At 33.9% G+C, this 22,883-nt stretch overlaps 1 protein-coding gene and 1 non-coding gene across 2 annotated transcripts in view; both read left to right on the top strand.

Annotated features, from left to right (window-relative positions):
* SGCZ (sarcoglycan zeta) overlaps positions 1 to 22,883 on the top strand; it is a 1,030,117-nt gene that overhangs the window by 905,954 nt on the left and 101,280 nt on the right. The gene's annotated exons all lie outside the window — the stretch shown is intronic.
* On the top strand, positions 10,003 to 10,193 carry LOC126008134 (U2 spliceosomal RNA). Its single transcript, XR_007495520.1, has one exon. It is a non-coding gene; the product is annotated as a U2 spliceosomal RNA (small nuclear RNA).

Raw genomic sequence — 22,883 nt, 5'->3', positions numbered from 1 at the left:
AGCAAGACTCTAGAAAGAGCCAAGATACCCTTCAACAGATGAATGGCTAAAGAAACTGTGGTACATATACACAATGGAATATTATGCAGCCATCAGGAGAGATGAAGTCATGAAATTTTCCTATACATGGATGTATATGGAATCAATTATGCTGAGTAAAATAAGTCAGAGAGAGTGAAAGACGCAGAATGGTCTCACTCATCTATGGGTTTTAAAAAAAATGAAAAACATTCTTGCAATAATAACTTTCAGACAGAAAAGAGAAAAGAGCTGGAAGTTAAAGCTCACCTCATGAAGCTCAACACAAACAGGGATGAGTTTAGTTAGAGAAATAACTATGTTCTGAACTATCCTAATAATGAGAATGTACGAGGGAAATAGAAAGCCTTCTAGAGTACAGGAGGGGATTGGGTGTGGAGGAGGGAGATTTGGGACATTGGTGATGGGAATGTTGCACTGGTGATGTGTGGTGTTCTTTACATAACTTAAACCCAAACACAATCAATAAAGTTGTTTAAATAAAAAAATTTAAAAGCTAAAAAAAATAAAACACATGTTCTTACTTTAAATTGTATTATAAAATCATAGTAATTAAATAGAATCATATTGAAATAAAATGCAAGAACAAGAATTAATAGGACATAATTGGTAGCACAAAAACAAACTACAAACATATGATTAATTTATGGGAGATGCAGTTATAGTGAAGCACATGTTGTCAGGGAAAGTTGAACATAGTCTGTAAAGAAATAAAATTAGGCCATATAAAATCATAGACAAAAGTTATCTAAATTAACTAAAATAAGATGAATTTGAAAGTAAGACTTGAAACTGTAAAACATACAGAAGAAAACTTGGGGAAATGTACACACTATTGGCCTTAATTGTTTGTCCAGGGACCTAGCCTAAGACAGGAAACAAAGCAAAAATAAATAGTTGATTATATATGAAGTTAAAATCCTCTTGAATATGAAAAAACTTGTATTAAGATAAAGATATACACAAATCATATATCTTAAAATGATTAGCATTCAAAATATATTAGGATCTTATATAACTTACCAATAAATACAATTTTAAAATGGGCAGTTGGGGTCAGAGAGCTATCGGTATTTGTTTTGCACACAGCCAGCCTTGGTTCCCTGAGTGCAGAACTAGGAGTATGCCCTCAGCACTAGCATCAGTGACCTCAAAATTACATAAATAAGTAGACCAATAAATAAAATAGAAAGAGGCTCTGTACTCTGCTTTACCGAAGAATACAGACAGACAGTAAATGCAAAAAGTTTGTGTTCTTCATCTCTTATTTGTAGGAAAAAATAAATGCAGACAACTAAGAGATATTGCTTTAGGCGGCCGGAGCAATTTTGCCGCTGTAGGGTGTTTGCCTTGCACACAGTTGACCTAGAACAGACCATTATTCGATCCCCTGGCATTCCATATAGTCCCCTAATCCAGGAGTAATTTCTGAGCGCATAGCCAGGAGTAAGCCCAGAACATCACCAGGAGTGGCCCCAAAACATAAAACAAAACAAACAAACAAAAAAAGATATTGCTTCAAACTTGTAAGGTTGGCTGATATGCCAACAAAAGTGAATCCAGTAGTAGGATCTGGGGAGAAGGGAACCCATAACACTTCATACTAGAAAATAGAATATAAAATAAAAAAATTTTAAATTTTTATGATTTTGAATATCAGTCTGATCATTTTCCTGAAAATTTATAGATAATAATACAGAGACCTCTATACACTCTGATGTTTATTAAAGAATTGCTTTATAATAGTCAGCAACTAAAAGCTACCTAATTAACCCATTCATTGTCCAATGGATATAAGGATAAGATATATTTTATGCAATGGATTATTATTCAGCATAAAAATTAAACCCTGACATTTGCATAATATGAATAGTCTTAAAAAGCGTTATACTTAGTGAAATTTGCCAGATGGAGAAAGACATTGTATGATTTAATTCAAGAAAAACAGATGAGCTAAGTGAAGCAAAAAAGAATTTTCAGCTATAAGTCCAATTTAGTAGTTAGCTGAAAATATGAGGAAAAGAGAGGGATTAATCAGGACAAATGGAAAAATTATGTAGTGAAGGATAGAACTAAAATTTCAGTGTTGAACTTAATGTAGTTTCACATGTTGATTTTTAGTGGCTTACAATTGAAACTTAATGTTATTATGCTACACTTACGTTAAAGAACCATATTAAAAGATTTAATGTTTAACATATAAAAAGAACAGAAAATATATCAAACAACTGAACACTTACAGTAAAATATTAGATATTTTAAATATTCTTTAGAGAGTCAATGCAAGTAAAAGGGTGTACTGAGGGATATATATATAGTATAACAAGAAACCAAGATATTAAATATTCAAGGTGCTTGGTCCAAGGAGTTAAGACATCCTGGTTTAAGACATCCTGGTTTAATCCTAACAGCACATATGGAATCTACTTGAATTTAGTCATTAAGAATTTATAACAGTGCCATTCTCTCTGTGTGATTATATCTAGCAATTATATGTTCTCAATTAAATACTCATAGAGTTAGTTATATGACCCAGATATTCATTTAAGGTTGACATTTCTCAATCTAGAGCAACAAAAGAAGCAACTTTGTTGAACTAGTTAAGATATAAAAGGAAGTATATAATTTGAATTTGAAAAGGTAAAAATGGGCAGGGAGATAACATGGAGGTAAGAGTTTGCCTTGCATGCTGAAGTACAATGGTTCGAATCCCAACATCCCCTATGGTCCCCTGTGCCTTCCAGGAGTGATTTCTGAGAGTAGAGCCAGGAGTAACACCTGAGTGCTGCCAGGTGTGACCCCCCAAAAATAAAAACATAGATTAGGGAAGAGCAAGATTGGAGATATTGATAAATTAAAACTAAATGTTAATATATTGCCAACTATAGCAAGAAATATAGAAGAATATAGGAGGTTGCATTTGTGATTTGTGGAGTCATCTATTTCCTGATTTGAGTTTTTGACCAGATGTAGGTAGAGAAGGAAAAGTCTAGGAAAAGTAAGTGTAAGTGGGTGGTAAAATAAATGAGATAGCAGGTGTCCAAACAACAGACTAATCACAGAAATACAAAGAGTGTGAGCTGGTTTATAAAATGTTTCTGGAAGAAGTGTGCAGGTAGGGAGGGATTTGGGGATATTGAGAGAGAGAGAGAGAGAGAGAGAGAGAGAGAGAGAGAGAGAGAGAGAGAGAGAGAGAGAGAGAGAGAAAACAATGCACAAATGATTATTGTGTTAGTAAAAGCTTAAAGAGGATGGAATACATTGATGACAGAATTCTTAAAAGTCTTTGAATTTTTAGAATAAGGAGAAATGTTAATATGATTGAAGGATGAAGCTATAGAAATACATCCTTTGGACTGCAACTACAATTACATTTGAAATTTCTGGCTTTTAGAAAAGGAAATATGGAAACCAGTAATTTTAATAGCTCATTAGAATTCAACAAAAACAAAGAGAACAATATCATGAACAATGTTCAGCGCCTTTTTTAACCTTTAAATAGCTGCTGTGTAGAAAACATTAATGAATTACTTATTATTATTAATTACTTATTAATATAATTTTATTATTTAAAATCAATGCCATTTATTCTCAAGACAACCAGATATGCATTATTCAAACCTGCCTTTTGTGAAAAAATATGATACTCATACTTTGATTATATATTTTAAGGACATTTTTATATATTTGTATTAGTAAAGTTGCTTTTGATCATGTTTTATTTATCTTGTGTTTCAATTTTATGGATCTTTAGGCAGTAATAAATTTGAGTCTCCACTTTTTCATTTTTTTAATGCTTTTAGGCCATAGTTGTCTAAGTTCTGCACTCAGGAATTATTCCTGGCAGGTTTGAAGTACTATACAAAATGTTGGTGTTTGAATGTGGGTTATATGAGTTCAAGGCAAATGCCTACCTGCTACAGTATCTCTTCGTGACACACTTTTTTAAATAAAATATAATTGGGGATATTAAAGTGATACATTTTGGAAGTATGCTATAGCACAGAAGTAGGGTATTTGCCTTTCATGAGGCAACGGTAAGGTTTCTCAGCAATACATTGGGTCTCTGAAGCACTGCCAGGAATGATTTCAGAGCACACTGAATGTGGCCCTACATATAACAAACTGAAATATTTTGAGAGCTTAGTTAGAAAATAGGTAGGCTCAAATGATAACTTTACTATCACAGTTTTAGGTTACAATATAAGTTTTATAAAGTACACTTGTTTCTGGAATGCTATCAGGTGTGATTTGGAGGTGAATGATATCAATTACTTGTTACCTATGCAGGTCAAGTAGCACTGGAAATTTGCTGGTAGATCCTGTGAGTCCATTACATTTATAGAACTTTAAAGCTGTACCATGGGGCCGGACAGGTAGCAAAGGGCGTTTGTCTTGAACACAGCTGACCCAGGACGGATCTTGGTTCGACTCCCTGAGTTCCATATAGTCCCCCAAGCCAGAAGTGATTTCCGAGTGCATAGCCAGGAGTAACCCCTGAGTGTCACTGGTTGTAACCCAAACACACACACACACACACACACCAAAAAAAAAAAAAACAGAAAAACAACAACAACAAAAAATCTGTAACATGAAGTTTGGCATCATTTAGATTAATAGATCAATAAAATTTAAAATGCTCAGGAATCTCTTTGAAATTGCACATTGAAATAACAGGAAACTCAAAATAGGTGGAAATTGTGGAGTTTATAAAGATAGAATACATTTAGATCTCAGAAATTATATTTATAAAACCGTTTGCAGTTTTAAGATTATCATGTTATATAAACTCATATCATTTAATTCTAACTAATGATATATGTGAATTTTTGCAAATTAAGAGAAAACAGCCTCATGACTATGCCATTTTAAATAACTACACACTGTACATTAATTCTTAAAGTGTAAAATGTAGGTTCCATATCAAGTATTTTACCTTATACATATATTGTTAATAATTTTTGTTGATGTTGGTTAAATATAATTTTACTATTAGTGATTCAAATAAAATAGGTGCATAGTAATAATACAAGAGGAAGAGCAATAACTTAGCTGATTTAAGGCTTTATAATGATACCTATCACTGTCTAGTCCCCTGAGCACTGAGAAGAATCATTTCAAAGCACACAGAGAAAATAGATTGTAGGCTGTGATTCAAACTTCCTTCCTCCAAATTAAATCTGCAACTATTCTGAAAATAGATGATTTTATATCTTAAATATTAACAAGAAATGGCTAACAAAGTTATAATTTGTATTTGGCGGTACCCTAACAAAGCTTCTTCTTTGATAGTCACTTAATATGCCTATAGTTTTCATATGTTATGAAATATTATTCTTTACTTTATTTTTTGATTATTTAGAATGTAAAACTATAATTAACTAATGGCCCATAAAAATAAACAGTAAGTATAATTCATTCAGTAGACCATATTTTGTAGTTCCATAATCCATATTCCTAAATAAATTATCTATCTTAAAATTTTTCCAGAGGTAGTAAAGAGAGTAAAATCAATAAACCTCAGATATATCAAAATAATGTGTTTTATATATGTATGTAAACCTACCTACATAAGCATATACCCAAAATATTTAGTTTTTATTTATGCTCTATGCATATTTCCTTTTTCAAATGTCCTTAGTAAGTACACATTTTTGTCATTAGAAAATATTTCATTACAAAAAGGATAAAAATAAATCTAAATATTTAATATCTATTTTTCCAAGTGTATTTGACACAAGCTTTTGTTTTTAATAATAGTGTTTTAAAAATATTGCAATATAAAATTTTATGAGTCCATCTTAAAATCATCCATTGTTAGAAATCTTTGTATATCTGAGTGTTCATCCATAGCAAATTTCAAAAGACTCACATTCAAATTTGTTTTTTTTACTCTTATCTTTCAAGATAACTCTGTGAACACTCAAACATTCATTTTATTTGCTTCTTAAAAAACTGAATTGGTGTTGTAGTTTTAATGAGCAGTCATATTGTGTTACTGTATTGCTAGTGGATTATAAAAGTATACCTTCAGATTACAAAATCAGAATTAAAATTTCTATTTGGTTTTGGCAATGGGTTTTAACTTCAAAATGTTTAGCTTCTTTGTTCTTCCCCAGAAAACTTCATTTGGATATTGTTACAGATATTTTTCTGAAAGAAAGCATTACTAATTAAAGGAACCATTTTCTATTTAAAAATAACAAATTCTTTTCTGGGTTAAATTGATGCCTGAACCAGATAGAATTTCTTAAAACATTAGAAAATATGATGATTTTTATTGTGTCATTTATTAGGTTTGTATGATCATGGCACCATATTCTTTTTCAAATTCCATCCCCCAGTTGGCAGTTATCTGCAAGGAGGTTCAAAAAAGAAACTCAAGATCAGTGCATTAAAATAGAGGTCATATGTTCACTTAGAAACTCCAAATCCTCTTTGCATGTTGGTAGTAGTTAAGAATCAGGGGGGTATTTATTTTTATCACTGTTTTCTATAATCACAACTGTTCAAAAAATTAATTGTGATAATATAATTTACATTTTTCTGATAAAAATTAAAATGGTGCTAAACCAGCCACATAAAATTAAATAGCTCTCAGAAACTAAAACTTTCATATGGGCTTGTTATTTTATTAAACAAGCAAAAAAATCTCATGATGTCTATGGCATGTAAGAAGAGGAATAGGTTTTGTTTATAATTTATCTTTATTTAATGTACTCTATTTCATGGATTTCTTGTGAATTGTCTAGATACCCTAGCAACTAAGTGTAACTGGTGCCAATTATGTATCTTTTCCCACTGCTGTTGCTGAACCTATACTTGTATGGGATTATGATATACCATGTTTGACAATGTTAAAGGATTTATGAAATTAAGCAGTTTTCATAGGAACTCTATCTCATAAAATTGCCTTTTTAATGTATATATGTAAGATATATATACATATATATGTATATATATATATATTACCAGTGAGGTTACATTTTATTTGTAATCTTGTCTTGTATAAAATATTTGGTAGTCTGTGTAGAGAGAAGTATACCACCTAAGTGGTGGAATATTCTAATAGCTATTAAGCTATTTGAAAAGAAATTAAACTAATAAATGTTATATCATTTGCACTACTAATCTTCCCATCAATTTTCCCTGATTGTCTACCAGATGGTCTGGTCATGGTAGTTTTATTTCCTCCACCAAGCTATAAACAATTCAAGAACTTTAGTTCATTGATTTTTGCAATCATTAATTTATTGATTGATTATAATTAGACTACCATTAAATCAAGTTGAAAAAACATATGTGTAAAGAAATAATTTTGAATGATAAATAAATTAAGAGCATATGGTCTGGATTTATCAGAAATAGGGAAGGAACTATTTTTCAGTAGATCTACAAAAAGTAATTTTCACTGGTGCATGATTCCATCAAATAAACAAGTGAAGAAAACATATATTTATAGGAATTCCTACATTGTAAATTAAATGTAATTGTATAGTTTGTCAATTTGGGTCCACAGAAATAGAATAAGGGTAAAGGTACTCACCTGACATGCAGAGACCCAGGTTCAATACCCTGAATGCCATATAGTCTCTCAGGCATTAGTAGGAATATGTTCTGGGAATAGAGCCAGGAGTAACCACTTAACAGAGCAGGTTTTGGCCCTAAAACCTAAATAAATGAATAATAAATAGATAAAACAAAATAGAAATTTTAATAGAGCATAGCCTAATCAGAAGTATTCTTGGTAAGTATTGAACTTTCAGATAAAGGAAGTAGGAAATTACAAGTGGAAAGAAACAGTGATGTCATATTGAAAGTTGATGTTGTTCTTATGAGAACACTGGACTCTTTTTAATACATGGGAAGAGTCCAGAAATGAATTAGAAGGTAAAGAATTTGGATATAATATCATGATCAAAATCGTTTTATAGTATAATAATATTGTAGACAGAATCAGAAAGTTGAGATAAGAAAATGTTATAGGGAAATAGTGTTTTAAAATACCACAAGTGAAGTGATTGGAGAAAAAGTACAGCAGTGGAACATTTGCCATGTATACAGATAATCTCTATTTGAGCCTGCCACCCCATATTGTCCCCAAATCTACCAGAAGCGATTCTTACACAGAACCAGTGTGGTCCCAAAACAACAAAAAATGTAGTCCAGGAACTGGAGAGATAACAGCTTGATCTTATGCCAAAAACCAAGTTTCAGTTTTTATCACATGACCCCTTGTTTACCATGTGTACAATAGATTCCCAAGCAAAGCTGGGAGTAGATTCTAAATACCACCTGGTATAATTCAAAACCTTAGTAGTAGTAGTAGTAGTAGTAGTAGTAGTAGTAGTAGTAGTAGTAGTAGTAGTAGTAAAGTCAGGTGAGTACCTATGTTACCAGGCATTGGTCAGAAAGATAGTTCAGGCTTAAGGCACTGATGACTGACCTCAGTTTGATATATGGCCCCATGTATGGTGCCTCAAGCACCATCAGGGATAAAATTGATCTTCAGATTCCAGAGCAAGTACTGAATACTACCCACTATGACCCCCAAACAAAATTTACAGATCTACAAAATTCTGTAGATATAGAAAAATTATAAATGGAAAAATGATATCAGTGATAAAAATGATATAAAGTTAAAAACTTGGAAACATATAATTGTACAGTGCCAGAGAAATAGTTATGGGGGTTAGGCATTTAAGCTTTCTAGTCTGACTTGGAACTTGGAACTGTGTGTGGTCTCCCAAACAAGTGTAATCTTTGGGGTGGAGCGGTTAGTGCAAGTGGTAAGCATCTATCTGCCTGGCCTGCGCTAGCCCAGGACCTACCGTGGTCCCACCTGGCGTCCCATATGGTCCCCCAAGCTAGGAGCGATTTTTGAGCACAGAGCCAGGAGTAACCCCTAAACATCAGCAAGTGTGGCCCCAAAACCAAAACAAACAAACAAACAAACAAAACAAAACAGGAGTGATCCAGAAGCACAGAGTCAGAGCCAGGGAGAAGTAAACCATGACAGAGCACAAATGTTTATGTCCCCAAAACAAACAAATAAAATAGTCTTTAAATAAAAGCTTGTTAATGGTTCAGGGGAAATAAACAAACACATAAATAAATAAATAAATAAATAAATAAATAAATAAATAAATAAATCCAATCCTTTTTTTTTTTTTACCCCCAGAAAGCTCATGGGCAACTTCAAAATTAAAAGTCAATACAAGACCATGGCTATTATGTGATGCTTATCTTTATTGCTGTAGTGCTCAGTAGATATTTTATTTGATACTTCTTTTTGTACTGTTGTGGTGTTTCATCTTATTTTTCGCCTTCGTCTCTCAAAGTGAGGATGAGAGCCTCTAGAACAGGGGTCTCAAACTCGCGGCCAGCGGGCAGTTTGCGGCCCTCTGTACAACATTTTGTGGCCCGCGGCCAGCCTTCAAATATCGCAGTGTTTGCGATTATTCACATACCGAATAATCGCAATAAAAATCGAAATAGTAGGGAAAAAATCGCATTAAACATTCGCATACCCTGAGCAGTTCCGTTCGGGGTATGCAAATGTTTAATGCGATTTTTTACGATTTTTATTCTTACTAATGCGATTTTTTTTATTGTGAATATTCAGTAAGTGAAATCCATTATGCAGCCCTGCCTCACCCCGACTTTGCCTCCTGTGGCCCCCAGGTAAATTGAGTTTGAGACCTCTGCTCTAGAAGGACTCTGCCCATTTTTGGCGTATTTGATTTTTACCCCATTTTACTACTTTTCTCTTCTTCAAACAAAACCACATAACTTGAACTATTTAGTCCAGCCTCCCAATTAGAGGGGGGAATAATGGAGGTACCAAGACCAAACAGATGTAAGATCACTAAGTAATAAGCTAGCCACAGAGGGGACCACTAATTCTAGCAGCCCTGGGGGTGAGGGTGGAGGATATGGGAGGCAGGACAAGAAAGGAGGTGGATAGCTTCTCGGCCTTTTGGCTAAGATCAAGTGTAGTATCTGTTCTTATCAGTTTAATATCTGATACGTCCTCTATCCAAGGACAATATATTAAATGGAATTTTGGAGCTGGGAGTTGGAAGAGGAGCTTGCTCCGTCTGCTCCGCGCATCGACCCGGTATTGCAGTACCTCCAGGAACGGTGCACCAAAAAAAAAAAAAAAAAAAAGAAAAGAAAAAAGAAAGGAGGTGGAGGGAGGACAATTCAGTGATGAGAATTCCCCTGATTCAATGTTACTATGTACCTAAAATATTACTGTAAATAATATGTAAGTCACTATGATTAAAATAAAAATTATAATAAATAAATAAAATAAGTCACTACAATAACTTTTTATTTATTTATTTTACAATAATCTTTTAAAAACACTAAAAATCTGTTAGATCTCAATCAATCTGATGAGCTGTTAGGAATGCAAAAAAATGGATGGATTTTCTGTATTCTCTAAGAACAAATGACACAATAAATAGAAGGTACAGCTTTATTTATAGGTTTAGTTGAAACTCTTCAAAATGTATGCCACAAAAAAGGTGTTAAGTTATCAGACTTGCAAAGAATATCAGAAAATAATTTATACTAATTATAATGCCCACCAAACTGAGAATTTAGTATTTTTTACTAATATCTTTATTTAAACACCTTGATTACGAATATGATTGTAGTTGGGTTTCAGTCATGTAAAGAACACCCCCCTTCACCAGTGCAACATTTCCATCACCAATATCCCAAAACTCCCTCCTCCCCACCTCACCCCACCTGTACTCTAGTCAGGCTTTCTACATTCCTCGTTCAGTAGTCAGTTCTCAGTGTAGTTATTTTTCTAACTTTACTCACCACTCTTTGTGGAGAATCCAATATTATAGAATTTCCTTTAACAGCTAAAAACGTGTGCATTTTTCAGTAGCATAGTGACTAAAATTCAAATATATGATCTCTGTCCCCTCTGACAGTGTTCTTTGTTTACCTAAGACCAGAAAGATTTAAAGGGCGAGAGATTGGCACTTTGGGATATCTTTTATCCTGAGCTTGAGGTGAAAGCAATCTTGGGATTATATCATGTTTAAATAAATCATCAGTATTGATAGTGACTTCTGTAGCGTGGACTCCAGAATTCCATGTAAAGAGAGACAGTTTTAAACTATTGATTGAGAATAAACAAGATCCTGAAATAGAGAGATCCTCAGCACTTTGGAAGTATCACTAATTATTTTAGAAAATAAATGTTGCCCCTAAATGAGAGTTTCCTCTTAGATAACTGACATGCACTGAGAATCTCAAATTTAGCTTAAAGTATTCTAATTCAATATAGGAGATTTTTCCCCCTTTGTGATCATTCCAAACCCTGTATATGTTTTATTATGTAGATTAGGTGGGTTTTTAAGTGGTACTCAGGGAACACTGAGGATGTTCTCATTCAAGCTGCTTTTTCAGTTGAATTCTAGACCCCAAAGTTGCAGGATGTTGGCAACTTCAGGGATAACCTAAAGGTATTAAGGGAATATATTATGATATTGATACTGAGGGAAAAACTCTTGTCCTTATCTTACAGCTTAGTAGTCAGAGAAAACCTACCTTCCCTTTAAAAGAAAAGCAACTAGCATGTTCAAGCCTCAGTTGAGAGAAAACAGAATATTTAAAAGATTTAAATATTATTAATTTTTAATATAGATCTTATTTCAGCACCATGATTACAAACATGTTCATAGTTAGGTTTCAGTCATAAATAGAACCCCCTCCTTCACCAGTGCAACATCCCCAAAACCAATGCCCCCCTGCTCCCCTGCCCTTGCCTGTATCGTAACAGGCATTTTGCTTCTCTAATTCTTTAATACTGTCATACTAGTTGTTAGTGTAGTTACTTCCCTAACAGTGTTCACCACTATTTGTGGTGAGCTTCAAATTTTAAGCCAGTCCTTCCAGCCCGCCCAGCCCTTAACTCTATTGTCTCTGGGCTTTATCACAACAATGTCTTTAATTTTTCTTAAAACCCATAGATGAGTCATACTATTCTGTGTCTATTTCTCTCCCTCTGACTTATTTCACTCAGCATAATAGATTCCATGTATATTCATGCATAGGAAAATTTCATGACTCCATCTTTCCTGACAGCTGCATAATATTCCATTGTATGTATGTATCACTGTTTCTTTAGCCATTCATCTGTTGAAGGGCATCTTGGTTGTTTCCAGAGTCTGGCTATTGTAAACAGTGCTGTAATGACTATAGGTGTGAGGAAGGGATTTTTGTATTGTATTTTTGTGTTCCTAGGGTATATCCCTAGGAGTGGAATAGCAGGATCAAATGGGAGCTCAATTTCCAGTTTTTTGAGGAATTTCTGTACTGTTTTCCCTAAAGGCTGGACTAGACAGCATCCCCACCAGCAGTGAATAAGAGTTCCATTCTCTCCACAATCCCACCAGCACTGATTGTTCTTGTTCTTTGTGATGTGTGTCACTCTCTATGGGTTTGTTTGTTTGGGTTTTTTGGGTTTTTTTTTGTTTGTTTGTTTGTTTTGGTTTTTTTTTTTTTTTTTTTTTTGGTTTTTGGGCCACACCCGGCGGTGCTCAGGGTTTACTCCTGGCTGTCTGCTCAGAAATAGCTCCTGGCAGGCATGGGGGACCATATGGGACACTGGGATTCGAACCAACCACCTTTGGTCCTGGATCGGCTGCTTGCAAGGCAAACACCAATGTGCTATCTCTCCGGGCCCGGTCTCTATGGTTTGAGATGGTACCTCACTGTAGTTTTGATTTGTATTTCTGTGATGATTAGTGATGTGAAGTATTTTTTCATATGTCTTTTAGCCATTTGTATTTCTTCTTTGAGGAAATGTCTGTTCATTTCTTCTCCCCATTTTTGATGGGTTTATATGGTTTTCTTTTTTAAAGTTCTGTCATTGCCTTGTATATTTTGGATATTAGCCCCTTACCTGATGGGTATTGGGTGAATAGTTTCTCCCATTCATTGGGTGGTTCTTGTATCCTGGGCACTATTTCCTTTGAGGTGCAGAATAGTCTCACTCATCTATGGGGTTTAAGAAAAATAAAAGACATTTTAATAATGCCCAGAGACAATGAAGATGAGGACTGGAAGGACTTACTCACAATATGCAGTTCACCACAAAGAGTGGTATATGTAGTTAAAGAATAATTACACTTACAACTATCATTACAATGTTAATAAGTGAGAGTAGAATATCTTTCTAAAATGGAGGCAGGGGTGGTTGAGGAGAAGATAGGGTCATTGATGGTCAGAATGGTGCTCTGGTGAAGGGTGGGTGTTCTTTTTATGACCGAAACTTATTACAATCATGATGGTAATCATGGCACTTAAAATATTATTTAAAAATGTAAAGAAAAGAACTACAAATTTAATTTTATGCAATCCTCAAAGTTCTAGCATGATCATTGTCATCTTCAAAATTATACTAATGCAATATATATTGTACTGAAGTATTTGTAATAGCTGAGATGTTTTAAAAATATCTTAGAAAAAGTTAAAATAAAAGTATAACAATCTATTTTTATTACAAAAAGAAAACATGAGAAAGAACATATGTGTGATGGTTAAAATAAATGTTTATAATTTCATAAAAATACATCACTTAAATGATGAATTTTTTTAAAATCTGTCATTTATTTTAGATAAATTCTTTAGTAAACCTTTGTGGAACAGTTTTGCACAAAAATGTTACATTTTATTTATTAAATTTTATTACTTATTATATTTTAGAATATATTATTATTTAAAAATCATGGTTACACAGTTGTATATAATGTAGTCTTTTTTTCACAAATAAAGTTGATCACGATTAAGTTACCACCATACAATGTATAACAACATTCACTAGTGCACATTTCCCACCACAACAGTTTTCCTCTCACCCTTATTGATGCATTCTTCCCACCCACAGACCCTCGCTAATCTGCATCTGGTGCAGGTATTTTACTGCACATTCTCTCTCTCACTTTTTCTATATCCCCCGTTTTTGTTATATTGTGGTTTATATTACTGCAAATGAAGAGGTGCCATCAATGTCCTTTTCATATTAGACCTTCTCTACTCTAATGCTAAATACCAGGGGTCCTCAAACTTTTTAAACAGGGGGCCAGTTCACTGTCCCTCAGACCATTGGAGGGTCTGACTATAGTAAGGACAAAACTTATGAACAAATTCTTATGCACACTGCATATATCTTATATTGCAATGAAGAAACAAAACAGATACAAATACAATATGTGGCCCGTGGGCCATAGTTTGAGGACCACTGCATTTATACTCTTTATGGAAAGCTATCTACCATGTAATGGTCCTTCTGATTTTCACCTCTATAGTCTCTGGATATTATCTCCACACTGTCCTTTATATTCCTATATATCCCAGTGATGAGTGAAATTATTTTATAATTACCCCTCTCCTTCTGACTCATTTAGGTTAACAAAATACTATCCATGTCAATTCATGTATAAACAAAATTCATGACATCAGATTTTTTAACAGCTGCATATTATTCATTGTGTAACCACAATTACTTTAGCTACTCAACTCTTGTGGGCACATGGGTTACATCCAGATTCTGACTATTGTAAATAGTGCTATAGTGAACATAGGAGTGTAGAGGTCATTTTTTTTTGTATTGTGTTTTTGTGTTCCTAGAGCATATTCTTCTAGTGGTTCTGCTGAATTAGAAGGAAACTTAAATTTCAGTTTTTTAAGAAATTTCCATATTGTTTTCCAAAAAGACTGTACTGTTCAGCATTCATGCCAGCAGTGAATGAGATTTTCTTTCTCCCCACATCCATGCTAGCATAGTTGTTCTTTATAATGTATGCATTCTTTGTGTGAGATGATACCTAATTGTTGTTTTAATTTGCATCTCCTTGATGATTAGTGATGTGGAATATTTTTTCATGTGCCTTTTTGAATCTTTATTTCTTTTTTATGAGATGTCTGTACATTTCTTCTACTTATTTTTATGAGGTTTGATTGTTTTATGTTCTTCAGTTATATATCTTAAATATTAACCTTTTATCAGGTGGGTATTGGGTAAATAGTTTTTCCTATTCCATAGGTAGATTTTTGTATCCTAGTTACTTTTTCCTTTAAAGTGCTGAAGCTTCTGAGTTTAATGTAGTTTGTTTATCTCTGTTTCCACTTGCTTAAACAGTGGTGTTTCCTTCTTTATGATGTATTTAGTCTATCATGGAGTGTTTTGCCTACATTTCCTTCTATGTACCTTATGGTTTAAGGTCTGCAATAAATTTCTTTAATCCATTTTATGTGACCATTATGCATAGTTTTAAAGAAATCTGAGTTCATTTTTCTGAATATAATGATCGGTTTTTCCAATACCATTAGTTGAAGAGGATTTTGTTGCTCCATCTTGTATTTGTTGCCTCTTTATAGGTTATTAAAAGTTATAATACCTGGGGATCTGTCTTGTAATACTGTGCTCAAATCTGTTCTATTGATCTGAGGCTGTCTTTATTTCAATATCATGCTGTTTTAAGTACTATTTATTAATAGTAGAATTTAAAGTTGGAGAAAGTGATGCCACCCATTTTCTTTCCCCCAAAGTTTGCTTAAACTATTCTTGGGTATTTATTATTCCATAATAATTTTGTGTGTTTAATTTATATCTTTAAACATGGCCTGGTATCCTTATATGAATTACACTAAATTAGTACAATGCTTTAGGAAGTATTGACCTTTTAATGATGTTAACCAACTCCAATCCATGAGCAGGGCAAAAGTTTCCACTGCCTTGTATTCTCTTGTATTTCTTTCAGCAATATTTTATTGTTTTCTTTGTTTTCACTTGTTTAGTTAAGTTGACTCCAAGGTACTTGATTTTTCTGAAGCACAGTTTTCAATGGGGTTGCTTTTGTAATGTCTATTTATTTTCATTTTTATTATTTGCAAATAAAAACACCATAGTTTTTTGATTTTGAATTTTGTAGTCTAACACTTTACTATACAGATCTATTATTTCTAGAATTTTTTAGTAGAAAGTTTAGGATTTTTTAAAATATAGTAGTTTTATGTCATCCGCAAATAGTGAGAGCTTGCTTTCTTTCCAATCTGGATACTCTTTATATATATTTCTTGCCTAATTGCTATGGCAAGTACTACCAGTACTATGTTGAAGAGAAGTGGCAAAGGAGGCAGCTTTATATTGTGCCAGATCTTAGAGGAAAGAAAGGGTTTTTAGTTTTCTTCCATTGAGTATATTATTTACATGGACTTGTCATAAGTGCCTTGACTAAATTAAGAAAAGTTCCTTCAATTATAATCTTCCTGAGAGTTATTTTTATAATAAATGGGTGTTAGTCCTTGTCAAATACTTTATTTGCATCTACTGATATAATCCTATGTTTTTTATTTTTTCTTTTGTTAACATTATGTATTACATTGATTGAATTGCATATGTTAAATCATCCTTGCATTCCTGGGATCAACCCAATTTTGTCATGGTCTATGACCTCCTGATTATCCATTGGATCCTATTAGCTCAGATTTTGTTGAGGATTTTTGCATTGGTGTTTATCAAAAATATTTATCTGCAGTTCTCTTTCTTTTGTGGCATCAATGTTTTCTTTTGGTATCAGGGTGATGTTAGCTTTATAAAACCTCTTCAGGAGTGTTTATATTCTTTCAACATCCTGGAAGATTCTGAAAAGGATTAGAAGTAGGTTCTAATTATTAAAGATTTGAATGAATTCACTAGTGAATCCATCTTGGCCCAGGCTTTCGTTTATTTCCTCAATAGTGATAGTTCTGTTCAGATATGCCAGCTCATCCTAGTCCAATCTTTCAAGGTTATAGTAGACCAAGAATTTATCCATCTCTTCCAGGTCTCTTGTGTTATCTGGCATAGAGTTTCACAAAGTAATCTCTATTTACTCTTTAAATTTCTGTACTGTCTGTAATGATCTCTACTTTATCTTTCTAATTTGGTTTATTAAGTTTCTGACTCTTCTTGAATCTTGCTTTAACAATTTTGTTTGGTTTATAGATTTATTTTTCAATAAATCTGGCTTTCAATGATCTCTTAGATTGATTTTGGGTTATCAGTTCATTAATTTTTGCTCTGAGCTTTGTTATTTCCTCCTGTTTGCCTATATTTTGGATCATTTTGTTGACTGTTTTCTAATATTTTCAGCTGTTCCGTTAAGTTATTTAGATAGGCTCTTTCTTTCATCCTATTGAATATTTGCAAGGCTATATGTTTTCCTCTTATCCCACAAATTCTAATAATTTGTGTCTGCTTTCATATTTTTTCTCAGAAATCTTTTGATTTCCTCTTTGTTTTGTATCTAACCCATTTACTGTTAAGTATTGAGTTGTTTAATTTCCAGATATTTAAGTTTTTCTGTTTTTTTGTAATCCCTTTGTAATTCACTTTTTTTTTTTTTTTTTTTTTTTTTTGCTTTTTGTGCCACACCTGTGATGCTCAGGGGTTACTTCTGGCTATGTGGTCAGAAACCATTCCTGACTTGGGGGACCTTTGTGGTCACCCAGGGATTGAACCATGATCTGTCCTAGGATAGCACAGGCAAGACAGACCTGCCTTACCACTTGTGCCATTGCTCCAGCCCCTGTAATTCACTTCTAATTTCAGTTCATGATGTTATAAGAAGGAATTTGATATAATTTTTTATCATCTTGATTTTATGGATGCATGTTTATATGGATGTATGTTTATATATGAAGAATATATATACCAAGCCACTCTCTTTTCTTTTTTCAGAGCCAGTGTATCCTTGTTCAATTTCAATCTAGTTGACATATCAAGGGCTGACAGGGCATTGTTGAAGTCTCCCATTATTATTGGGTTGTTATTGATATCTTTCTTTAAATCTATCAGTAAATGTTTAAAATATTTTGATGGCTCTTCATTGGGTGCATATATATTCAGGAGTATTATTTCTATTGTACATATCCTTGATTATTAAGAAATGACTATATCTATCTCATATAATCTCTTTAAGTTTAAAATCTGCATTTGTGATATTAATATGGCCACCCGACATTTTAAGGAAATTGTTTGCTTAACTGATTGTTTTCCAACTTTTGACTTTGAGTCTATATTTGCTCTGACTATTCATATGTATTTCTTGCAGGCAGCATAATGTTGAATTCAAGATTTTGATCTATTTCTCACTCTATGTCTCTTACTTTGTGTATTTAGTCCACTGATATTGAGAGAGATAATTGTCTTGTGATTAAGTGACATCTTATTGTAGGAGATTTTTGTGCTTATTGTGTCTACCTTGACTTAAAGTAAACTCTTCAGCTTTTATTTTAATATTGGTTTTGAGGGGCTGGATTAGTGGCACAAGCAGTAAGGTGTCTGCCTTACCCAAGCTAGTCTAGGATAGACCGTGGTTTGATCCCCAGCATCCCATATGGTCCCCCAAGGCAGGAGCGATTTTTTGAGTTAATAGCCAGGAGTAACCCCTGAGCATCACCAGGTGTGGTCCAAAGACCAAAAAAAATATTGGTTTTGAATCTGTAAATTTTCTGAGCAGTTGTTTATCCCTGAAGCTGTGTATCCTTCCTTCAAACCTGAATGAGAGTCCAACTGGGTGAAAGAAATATTCTTGGGGAAAAATTTATTTCATTGAGTTTGCCACTCCATCCCACACTGCCTTGGTGCATTAAGAGTTGACAGAGATAAATGTGCTATAAATCTTAAATTTTCTTCTTTGTATATAAGTTCACTATTGAGCATGCTGCTTTCAGTAAACTATCCTTTTCTGTGGTTTACATCATTGTAACTATTATCTGTCTTTTTTTGTTTGTTTGTTTGTTTTTTTGGGCCACACCCGGTGATGCTCAGGGATTACTCCTGGCTATGTGTTCAGAAATCGCTCCTGGCTTGGGGGGGGGGACCATATGGGACACTGGGGGATCAAATTGCGGTCAGGTCCATTCTAGGTCAGTCACGTGCAAGGTAAATGCCTTGCACCACCACTCAGGCCCCACGATTACATGTTTTGGGGTATTTTTCATTGAATCTCTTTTAGCTGGTACTCTTAGGATATCCATAATACAGTTGCATACATTCTTTAGTTCCAAAAATTTCTCACTAATGATGTCTTTGACTATTGATTCTTCATTGAGATTTTTTTCCCCCTGGGTCTCTGGGAGCACAGTGGTTCTTATATAATTTCTACTGAGTTTATCCCATAATTCTATTTTCATCTGTTAGCTTGTGTTAATAATTTTCCAGCCTCTTCTGTTGTATGGAGGTGTTATGCAGCTCATCTTCTGTATCATTGATCCTTAGTGATATTACTCTGCTGGTGAGATTTTTCAGTGAGGTTTTCATTTCACCTATCATGTTTTTTAGCCCAGAAGTTTGTTGGAAGTTTTCTCATTTGTAGTCTTATATCCTCCTGAGTCTTTTGGGCTATCCTTTCCATATAGTTTCTCTAAATTTGTTGAATATTCATAAAACTTTCTCTCTAAAATTCTGATCAGAAATGGGCTGGAGAGATAGCACAGCACTAGGGCGTTTGCCTTGCATGAAGCTGACCCAGGATGGACCTGGGTTGGTTCCCGGCATCTTATAAGTTCCCCCTGAGCCTGCCAGGAGCGATTTCTGAGTGCAAAGCCAGGAGTAATCCCTGAGCGTCAGTAAGGGTAGCCACCCAAAATAAAAAAAGAAAAGAAAAGTTATGTAAGAGGCAGGTGTTGGTTATGTCTCCAGTACCAGCTTATTTTAAGGCACAAGGTGTGGTCGGTTCTGTGTAATTTTCCCATAGGGAGCTCTCATATATGTTACTCTTATTAAGTGCAGGTCCTTAACTGGAAGAAATAGCAGCTATGCAGTGAGGTAGAGTGGCCACACTTTTACTGGTCTCACACTCTACTAAACTCAAGATGGGAATATTTTTCCTCAAATTATGCCCATAATCTACATGCATTGGGTCTGGTTTACATTTTCTTACTCAGAGGTAAATCCAAACTCTGGCCACAGCTCATGGCAGCTGCATTCTTGCTGGTATCACTCCACTCAACTCCTTTAATAAATATATTAACATTTAATGTTCAAGTGTATTATTTAATTTTAATAAAATATTATACTTGTTTTACAAAATATGTTAAATGTCTAATAAATTCTGCCTATTATTTACTTTATGTTAATTTCTATAATATTTTTATATGTTGGACATTTTTTTGGACCATACTATATTTACTAGTGGTTTAATACTGGATCTGACTAAAGGAATTAGTCCTGATCATTGTTGGATAACTATATATACACCTCATTAACCTGTTTTTTATGTACTATCACTCTGGCCCTTTTAACTGTTTCTAGAAAATTTCATTAAATAAGGTCATCTACATAAATGTTGGTTGGAAATTTGACTGCTAAAATAAACCTTGCTTTTTCTTAAAACATAGAAGTATATGAGAATGTACAGTTTGTGGCATTAAGTTATGAAATTGCTTATTTTTTAACTGAGGAAAGAATGAACTAATGCATTGCTTAATAGTACCCCTTGAGAGGTGATCAGGGTCTTATTAGCTTTTATGCATAGCATTCAAGTTTCATTTAATGCACCTGTTTCTTTACTTTTTTAAGACAACTACTGAAAACATTTATCCAATACGCAAGCAAATCATTTATAATGTATTTTCTACTATTTCTTTGGATTTCCTTGGTTGATAATTCAAGATAGACTTATTCTAAATGTAAATATTGAAATTATTTTAGTAGTATTGTTATATATTTTGTGGTTATATAAAAAAATTCAACCATTAACACTCATTAGGTAGACTCCAGTCTCTCCAGGAGGTGAAATAAGCATGATGTTTTGTTAGGATGTGTTAAGGTTCATACATGAGAGTGTAATGAGTTAATGAGTGTACTAATGATCATTATTTTAGAAAGTGAGAGAGAGAACTTATGAATATAACGCTAGAATCATTTTTTGAATTATAAAGGGAGGAAATAGCAATACATTTTCAGTTGCAATATAATTAAAATACAAGATAAAGTCTAGAACTTTGCAACTTATAAGATAACACAAATAAGAACCTTGCTTTACATTGCAATTTTATCCATTATAAACAACTATAAAAATGTTGAACATTGGGGCCGGAGAAGTGGCGTTAGAGGTAAGGTGTCAGCCTTGTAAGTGCTAGCCTAGGACTAACCACGGTTTGATTCCCTGGTGTCCCATATGGTCCTCACAAACCAGGGGCGAATTTTGAGTGCATAGCCAGGAGTAACCCCTGAGCATCAAATGGGTGTGGCCCAAATAAGCAAATAAAAAATGTTGAACATACTTAAAATAAAGGCACAAAGGTACAATTGTTATAGAAAAATACTAATCAAATGTGTGTGTGTGGGGGGGGGGTAGGGGAGTGGGGGGGTGGAAATCTCTTGAGCATAAGCAGGCTCCCCAGAATCTCTCCAGAAATTTTGGACCGACCAAGCTTTGGTTTAATGCTTATGACCAGTGATGTGTGAGGAATAACCTGATCCCTGAAAGGGAGCTGGGAACCCCCATATACATTTCCAGATATCCTCAAAGAACTCCAGTACAGCATACTGCAGTGCTCTGAAAATTATTCTGAGGCTAGGAACCTAACCAGAATTGTGTGCCTGCCAGGAATTTGCCCTAACCACTCTACTATCTTCTGTCTGTAGAAATGTCTTGAATATGTCACTCCGATGATAAAAAAAAAAATATCACTGCACTTGTGGGTTGAGAGTTGCATGAAATTGTACAATTCATATAGAATACTCAAGTTAAGTGTTAGATTTTATTGTGAAGTTTAAAAGGATGAGCCTTGGTTCATTTACAGTATCCAGGCTTCTCCTTTTTCACATGTAGATCATCTCTCAACTTGTCCTGTGCCACTCAGTCCCATATATGATGTCCTGTTTCTGCTCATTACTGACTCACACCTCTATGTATAGTGACCTCGTCATCTGCCTGCTAAATTTCCTATCTAGTGAATGCTTTCCTAGTCTGAAATAATACCTCTAGGCCTCTCTTGATCCATACCACAGCAGTTTGCTGTCATTCTGTCCTGGTTTTTAATTATTCAGCCGATGGTCTGTCAGAGAATCAGACTCTTGCCTGATTCTATTGTCAGTCTGGGCCTATGAACTTTACCTCACCTTACTTTCTGTTCCACCACAGTACAAACAAACCAATCTTGAGCTCTACTTGGGCTTAGCAAATCAATGTGTAAAGAAAGAGAAGGGCAAAAGAATCTAGGGGATGTGAGAATGAGAAGGTATGGCTAGGTGGATCTGTGTGTGTGTGTGTAAGGATGAGCTTCATTTTATGTTCTGCTTTCTCCCACAACAATTCTATTATTAATTTTGATTGAATACCTTTGATTGGTGAGATTTAAATGACTGATTAAGTTAATTAACTCACCAAAGGTCCACACTACCACTCCTATTGCAACAAAACATCCCATAAATAACACTAATACATTTTATAACATTATCAGTTTGCTTAATTGTAAATTTTCTTTCAAATTTGCTAGTCACTCTTCACTATTAGAAATATTTTAGGAAGGGTAAACTCAACTGTGCCATCTCCTCCAGTTGAATCAATTAGATATATTTGAAGCCTTTAACCATATTTTATATAATCCAATCTACAGCTATTCTATAAAAAATTTAATTTCTACTGTAATTTTTTTCTATCTTTTTGAAGTTATGTTGCAACCAAGTGAACAAAGGTTCACTTCCCAAGAAACCAGAAGGAACTCAGAGGAGATGGAACAAGTATTATTCCGCACTGTTCAGCTTAGCTGAGTTCAGTTCAACAAGGCTGAGCACTTTTGAAGAATTTGATCACAATTTT

The sequence above is a fragment of the Suncus etruscus genome, chromosome 4 (genome assembly GCF_024139225.1).
Source record: "Suncus etruscus isolate mSunEtr1 chromosome 4, mSunEtr1.pri.cur, whole genome shotgun sequence".
Lineage (NCBI taxonomy): Eukaryota > Metazoa > Chordata > Mammalia > Eulipotyphla > Soricidae > Suncus > Suncus etruscus.
This window is presented reverse-complemented; position numbering and strand designations above follow the sequence as displayed.